Consider the following 7,364-nt stretch of genomic DNA (forward strand, 5'->3'; position numbering starts at 1 on the left):
CGGGGGACGAACAAGCCCATGGAAGTAGGGGCTCAGCGGGAGCAGCCAGTTGGCCTATCCGGCCACATGTCACTGTCCCCCGGCCAGACTTGGCGGCAAGTCCCGGGGAGGAACAAGCCCATGGAAGTAGGAGCTCCTACTTCCAAAGCGATGACGTCAGCGGGAGAAGCCGCTCGGCCTATCCGGCCACATGTCACTGTCCCCCGTCCACACTTGGCTATAGGTCCCGGGGAGGAATAATGCCCATGGAAGTAGGAGCTCCTACTTCCTAAGGGGCAAGTCAGCGGGAGCAGCCACTTGGCCTATCCGGCCAAGTTTCACTGTTCCCCGGCCACACTTGGCTGTAGGTCCCGGAGAGGAATAATGCCCATGGAAGTAAGAGCTCCTACCTCCAAAGGGGCAAGTCAGCGGGAGAAGCCACTTGGCCTATCCGGCCACATGTCACTGTCCCCCGGCCAAGCTTGGCTGTAGGTCCCGGGGAGGAATAATGCCCATGGAAGTAGGAGCTCCTACTTCCAAAGGGGCAAGTCAGCGGAAGAAGCCACTAGTTCTATCCGGCCAAGAGTCACTGTTCCCCGGCCTTACTTGGCAGTAGGTCCCGGGGAGGAATAATGCCCATGGAAGTAGGAGCTCCTACTTCCAAAGGGGCAAGTCAGCGGGAGAAGCCACTTGGCCTACCCGGCCAAGAGTCACTGTTCCCCGGCCACTCTTGGCAGTAGGTCCCGGGGAGGAATAATGCCCATGGAAGTAGGAGCTCCTACTTCCAAAGGGGCAAGTCAGCGGGAGAAGCCACTAGTTCTATCCGGCCAAGAGTCACTGTTCCCCGGCTACACTTGGCAGTAGGTCCCGGGGAGGAATAATGCCCATGGAAGTAGGAGCTACTACCTCCAAAGGGTGAAGACACTTGGCTCTAAGTCCCCGAGAGGTATACTGCCCATGGGAGTAAGAGCTCCTACTTCCAAAGGGGCAAGTCAGCGGGAGAAGCCACTTGGCCTACCCGGCCAAGAGTCACTGTTCCCCGGCCACACTTGGCAGTAGGTCCCGGGGAGGAATAATGCCCATGGAAGTAAGAGCTCCTACTTCCATAGGGGCAAGTCAGCGGGAGCAGCCACTTGGCCTATCCGGCCAAGTGTCACTGTTCCCCGGCCACACTTGGCTGTAGGTCCCGGAGAGGAATAATGCCCATGGAAGTAAGAGCTCCTACCTCCAAAGGGTGAAGACACTTGGCTCTAAGTCCCCGAGAGGTATACTGCCCATGGAAGTGAGAGCTCCTACTTCCAAAGGGGCAAGTCAGCGGGAGAAGCCACTTGGCCTATCCGGCCAAGAGTCACTGTTCCCCGGCCACACTTGGCAGTAGGTCCCGGGGAGGAATAATGCCCATGGAAGTAAGAGCTCCTACTTCCATAGGGGCAAGTCAGCGGGAGAAGCCACTTGGCCTATCCGGCCAAGAGTCACTGTTCCCCGGCCACACTTGGCAGTAGGTCCCGGGGAGGAATAATGCCCATGGAAGTAGGAGCTCCAACTTCCAAAGGGGCAAGTCAGCGGGAGAAGCCACTTGGCCTATCCGGCCACATGTCACTGTCCCCCGGCCACTCTTGGCTGTAGGTCCCGGGGAGGAATAATGCCCATGGAAGTAGGAGCTCCTACTTCCAAAGGGGCAAGTCAGCGGGAGAAGCCACTTGGACTATCCGGCCAAGAGTCACTGTTCCCCGGCCACACTTGGCAGTATGTCCCGGGGAGGAATAATGCCCATGGAAGTGGGAGCTCCTACTTCCAAAGGGGCAAGTCGGCGGGAGAAGCCACTTGGCCTATCCGGCCAAGAGTCACTGTTCCCCGGCCACACTTGGCAGTAGGTCCCGGGGAGGAATAATGCCCATGGAAGTAGGAGCTCCTACTTCCAAAGGGGCAAGTCAGCGGGAGAAGCCACTTGGCCTATCCGGCCAAGAGTCACTGTTCCCCGGCCACTCTTGGCAGTAGGTCCCGGGGAGGAATAATGCCCATGGAAGTAGGAGCTCCTACTTCCAAAGGGGCAAGTCAGCGGGAGAAGCCACTAGTTCTATCCGGCCAAGAGTCACTGTTCCCCGGCTACACTTGGCAGTAGGTCCCGGGGAGGAATAATGCCCATGGAAGTAGGAGCTCCTACTTCCAAAGGGGCAAGTCAGCGGGAGAAGCCACTTGGCCTATCCGGCCAAGAGTCACTGTTCCCCGGCCACACTTGGCAGTAGGTCCCGGGGAGGAATAATGCCCATGGAATTAGGAGCTCCTACTTCCAAAGGGGCAAGTCAGCGGGAGAAGCCACTTGGCCTACCCGGCCAAGAGTCACTGTTCCCCGGCCACACTTGGCAGTAGGTCCCGGGGAGGAATAATGCCCATGGAAGTAGGAGCTCCTACCTCCAAAGGGGCAAGTCAGCGGGAGAAGCCACTTGGCCTATCCGGCCAAGAGTCACTGTTCCCCGGCCACACTTGGCAGTAGGTCCCGGGGAGGAATAATGCCCATGGAAGTAAGAGCTCCTACTTCCAAAGGGGCAAGTCAGCGGGAGAAGCCACTTGGCCTATCCGGCCACATGTCACTGTCCCCCGGCCAAGCTTGGCTGTAGGTCCCGGGGAGGAATAATGCCCATGGAAGTAGGAGCTCCTACTTCCAAAGGGGCAAGTCAGCGGGAGAAGCCACTAGTTCTATCCGGCCAAGAGTCACTGTTCCCCGGCAACACTTGGCAGTAGGTCCCGGGGAGGAATAATGCCCATGGAAGTAGGAGCTACCACCTCCAAAGGGTGAAGACACTTGGCTCTAAGTCCCCGAGAGGTATACTGCCCATGGGAGTAAGAGCTCCTACTTCCAAAGGGGCAAGTCAGCGGGAGAAGCCACTTGGCCTATCCGGCCAAGAGTCACTGTTCCCCGGCCACACTTGGCAGTAGGTCCCGGGGAGGAATAATGCCCATGGAAGTAGGAGCTCCTACTTCCAAAGGGGCAAGTCAGCGGGAGAAGCCACTTGGGCTATCCGGCCACATGTCACTGTCCCCCGGCCACACTTGGCAGTAGGTCCCGGGGAGGAATAATGCCCATGGAAGTAAGAGCTCCTACTTCCAAAGGGGCAAGTCAGCGGGAGAAGCCACTTGGCCTAACCGGCCACATGTCACTGTCCCCCGGCCACACTTGGCAGTAGGTCCCGGGGAGGAATAATGCCCATGGAAGTAAGAGCTCCTACTTCCAAAGGGGCAAGTCAGCGGGAGCAGCCACTTGGCCTATCCGGCCAAGAGTCACTGTTCCCCGGCCACACTTGGCAGTAGGTCCCGGGGAGGAATAATGCCCATGGAAGTAGGAGCTCCTACTTCCAAAGGGGCAAGTCAGCGGGAGCAGCCACTTGGCCTATCCGTCCAAGAGTCACTGTTCCCCGGCCACACTTGGCTGTAGGTCCCGGGGAGGAATAATGCCCATGGAAGTAGGAGCTCCTACTTCCAAAGGGGCAAGTCAGCGGGAGAAGCCACTAGTTCTATCCGGCCAAGAGTCACTGTCCCCCGGCCACACTTGGCAGTAGGTCCCGGGGAGGAATAATGCCCATGGAAGTAGGAGCTACCACCTCCAAAGGGTGAAGACACTTGGCTCTAAGTCCCCGAGAGGTATACTGCCCATGGGAGTAAGAGCTCCTACTTCCAAAGGGGCAAGTCAGCGGGAGAAGCCACTTGGCCTATCCGGCCAAGAGTCACTGTTCCCCGGCCACACTTGGCAGTAGGTCCCGGGGAGGAATAATGCCCATGGAAGTAGGAGCTCCTACTTCCAAAGGGGCAAGTCAGCGGGAGAAGCCACTTGGGCTATCCGGCCACATGTCACTGTCCCCCGGCCACACTTGGCAGTAGGTCCCGGGGAGGAATAATGCCCATGGAAGTAAGAGCTCCTACTTCCAAAGGGGCAAGTCAGCGGGAGAAGCCACTTGGCCTAACCGGCCACATGTCACTGTCCCCCGGCCACACTTGGCAGTAGGTCCCGGGGAGGAATAATGCCCATGGAAGTAAGAGCTCCTACTTCCAAAGGGGCAAGTCAGCGGGAGCAGCCACTTGGCCTATCCGGCCAAGAGTCACTGTTCCCCGGCCACACTTGGCAGTAGGTCCCGGGGAGGAATAATGCCCATGGAAGTAGGAGCTCCTACTTCCAAAGGGGCAAGTCAGCGGGAGCAGCCACTTGGCCTATCCGTCCAAGAGTCACTGTTCCCCGGCCACACTTGGCTGTAGGTCCCGGGGAGGAATAATGCCCATGGAAGTAAGAGCTCCTACTTCCAAAGGGGCAAGTCAGCGGGAGAAGCCACTTGGCCTATCCGGCCACATGTCACTGTCCCCCGGCCACACTTGGCAGTAGGTCCCGGGGAGGAATAATGCCCATGGAAGTAGGAGCTACTACCTCCAAAGAGTGAAGACACTTGGCTCTAAGTCCCCGAGAGGTATAGTGCCCATGGAAGTAAGAGCTCCTACTTCCAAAGGGGCAAGTCAGCGGGAGAAGCCACTTGGCCTATCCGGCCAAGAGTCACTGTTCCCCGGCCACACTTGGCAGTAGGTCCCGGAGAGGAATAATGCCCATGGAAGTAGGAGCTCCTACTTCCAAAGGGGCAAGTCAGCGGGAGAAGCCACTTGGCATATCCGGCCAAGAGTCACTGTTCCCCGGCCACACTTGGCAGTAGGTCCCGGGGAGGAATAATGCCCATGGAAGTAGGAGCTCCTACTTCCAAAGGGGCAAGTCAGCGGGAGAAGCCACTTGGCCTATCCGGCCACATGTCACTGTCCCCCGGCCACTCTTGGCAGTAGGTCCCGGGGAGGAATAATGCCCATGGAAGTAGGAGCTCCTACTTCCAAAGGGGCTAATCAGCGGGAGAAGCCACTTGGCCTACCCAGGCAAGAGTCACTGTTCCCCGGCCACACTTGGCAGTAGGTCCCGGGGAGGAATAATGCCCATGGAAGTAGGAGCTCCTACTTCCAAAGGGTCAAGTCAGCGGGAGAAGCCACTTGGCCTATCCGGCCAAGAGTCACTGTTCCCCGGCCACACTTGGCAGTAGGTCCCGGGGAGGAATAATGCCCATGGAAGTAGGAGCTCCTACTTCCAAAGGGGCAAGTCAGCGGGAGAAGCCACTTGGCATATCCGGCCAAGAGTCACTGTTCCCCGGCCACACTTGGCAGTAGGTCCCGGGGAGGAATAATGCCCATGGAAGTAGGAGCTCCTACTTCCAAAGGGGCAAGTCAGCGGGAGAAGCCACTTGGCCTATCCGGCCACATGTCACTGTCCCCCGGCCACTCTTGGCAGTAGGTCCCGGGGAGGAATAATGCCCATGGAAGTAGGAGCTCCTACTTCCAAAGGGGCAAGTCAGCGGGAGAAGCCACTTGGCCTACCCAGGCAAGAGTCACTGTTCCCCGGCCACACTTGGCAGTAGGTCCCGGGGAGGAATAATGCCCATGGAAGTAGGAGCTCCTACTTCCAAAGGGTCAAGTCAGCGGGAGAAGCCACTTGGCCTATCCGGCCAAGAGTCACTGTTCCCCGGCCACACTTGGCAGTAGGTCCCGGGGAGGAATAATGCCCATGGAAGTAGGAGCTCCTACTTCCAAAGGGGCAAGTCAGCGGGAGAAGCCACTTGGCCTATCCGAACAAGAGTCACTGTTCCCCGGCCACACTTGGCAGGAGGTCCCGGGGAGGAATAATGCCCATGGAAGTAGGAGCTACTACCTCCAAAGGGTGAAGACACTTGGCTCTAAGTCCCCGAGAGGTATAGTGCCCATGGAAGTAGGAGCTCCTACTTCCAAAGGGGCAAGTCAGCGGGAGAAGCAACTTGGCCTATCCGGCCAAGAGTCACTGTTCCCCGGCCACACTTGGCAGGAGGTCCCGGGGAGGAATAATGCCCATGGAAGTAGGAGCTCCTACTTCCAAAGGGTCAAGTCAGCGGGAGAAGCCACTTGGCCTATCCGGCCAAGAGTCACTGTTCCCCGGCCACACTTGGCAGTAGGTCCCGGGGAGGAATAATGCCCATGGAAGTAGGAGCTCCTACTTCCAAAGGGGAAAGTAAGCGGGAGAAGCCACTTGGCCTATCCGGCCAAGAGTCACTGTTCCCCGGCCACACTTGGCAGTAGGTCCCGGGGAGGAATAATGCCCATGGAAGTAGGAGCTCCTACTTCCAAAGGGGCAAGTCAGCGGGAGAAGCCACTTGGCCTATCCGGCCAAGAGTCACTGTTCCCCGGCCACACTTGGCAGGAGGTCCCGGGGAGGAATAATGCCCATGGAAGTAGGAGCTCCTACTTCCAAAGGGGCAAGTCAGCGGGAGAAGCCACTTGGGCTATCCGGCCACATGTCACTGTCCCCCGGCAACACTTGGCAGTAGGTCCCGGGGAGGAATAATGCCCATGGAAGTAAGAGCTCCTACTTCCAAAGGGGCAAGTCAGCGGGAGAAGCCACTTGGCCTATCCGGCCACATGTCACTGTTCCCCGGCCACACTTGGCAGTAGGTCCCGGGGAGGAATAATGACCATGGAAGTAAGAGCTCCTACTTCCAAAGGGGCAAGTCAGCGGGAGAAGCCACTTGGCCTATCCGGCCAAGAGTCACTGTTCCCCGGCCACACTTGGCAGTAGGTCCCGGGGAGGAATAATGCCCATGGAAGTAAGAGCTCCTACTTCCATAGGGGCAAGTCAGCGGGAGAAGCCACTTGGCCTATCCGGCCAAGAGTCACTGTTCCCCGGCTACACTTGGCAGTAGGTCCCGGGGAGGAATAATGACCATGGAAGTAAGAGCTCCTACTTCCAAAGGGGCAAGTCAGCGGGAGAAGCCACTTGGCCTATCCGGCCAAGAGTCACTGTTCCCCGGCCACACTTGGCAGTAGGTCCCGGGGAGGAATAATGCCCATGGAAGTAAGAGCTCCTACTTCCAAAGGGGCAAGTCAGCGGGAGAAGCCACTTGGCCTATCCGGCCAAGAGTCACTGTTCCCCGGCCACACTTGGCAGTAGGTCCCGGGGAGGAATAATGCCCATGGAAGTAGGAGCTCCTACTTCCAAAGGGGCAAGTCAGCGGGAGAAGCCACTTGGCCTATCCGGCAAAGAGTCACTGTTCCCCGGCTACACTTGGCAGTAGGTCCCGGGGAGGAATAATGCCCATGGAAGTAGGAGCTCCTACTTCCAAAGGGGCAAGTCAGCGGGAGAAGCCACTTGGCCTATCCGAACAAGAGTCACTGTTCCCCGGCCACACTTGGCAGGAGGTCCCGGGGAGGAATAATGCCCATGGAAGTAGGAGCTACTACCTCCAAAGGGTGAAGACACTTGGCTCTAAGTCCCCGAGAGGTATAGTGCCCATGGAAGTAGGAGCTCCTACTTCCAAAGGGGCAAGTCAGCGGGAGAAGCA

The sequence above is a fragment of the Engystomops pustulosus genome, unplaced genomic scaffold, assembly GCF_040894005.1.
Source record: "Engystomops pustulosus unplaced genomic scaffold, aEngPut4.maternal MAT_SCAFFOLD_98, whole genome shotgun sequence".
In the NCBI taxonomy this organism is placed as follows: domain Eukaryota; kingdom Metazoa; phylum Chordata; class Amphibia; order Anura; family Leptodactylidae; genus Engystomops; species Engystomops pustulosus.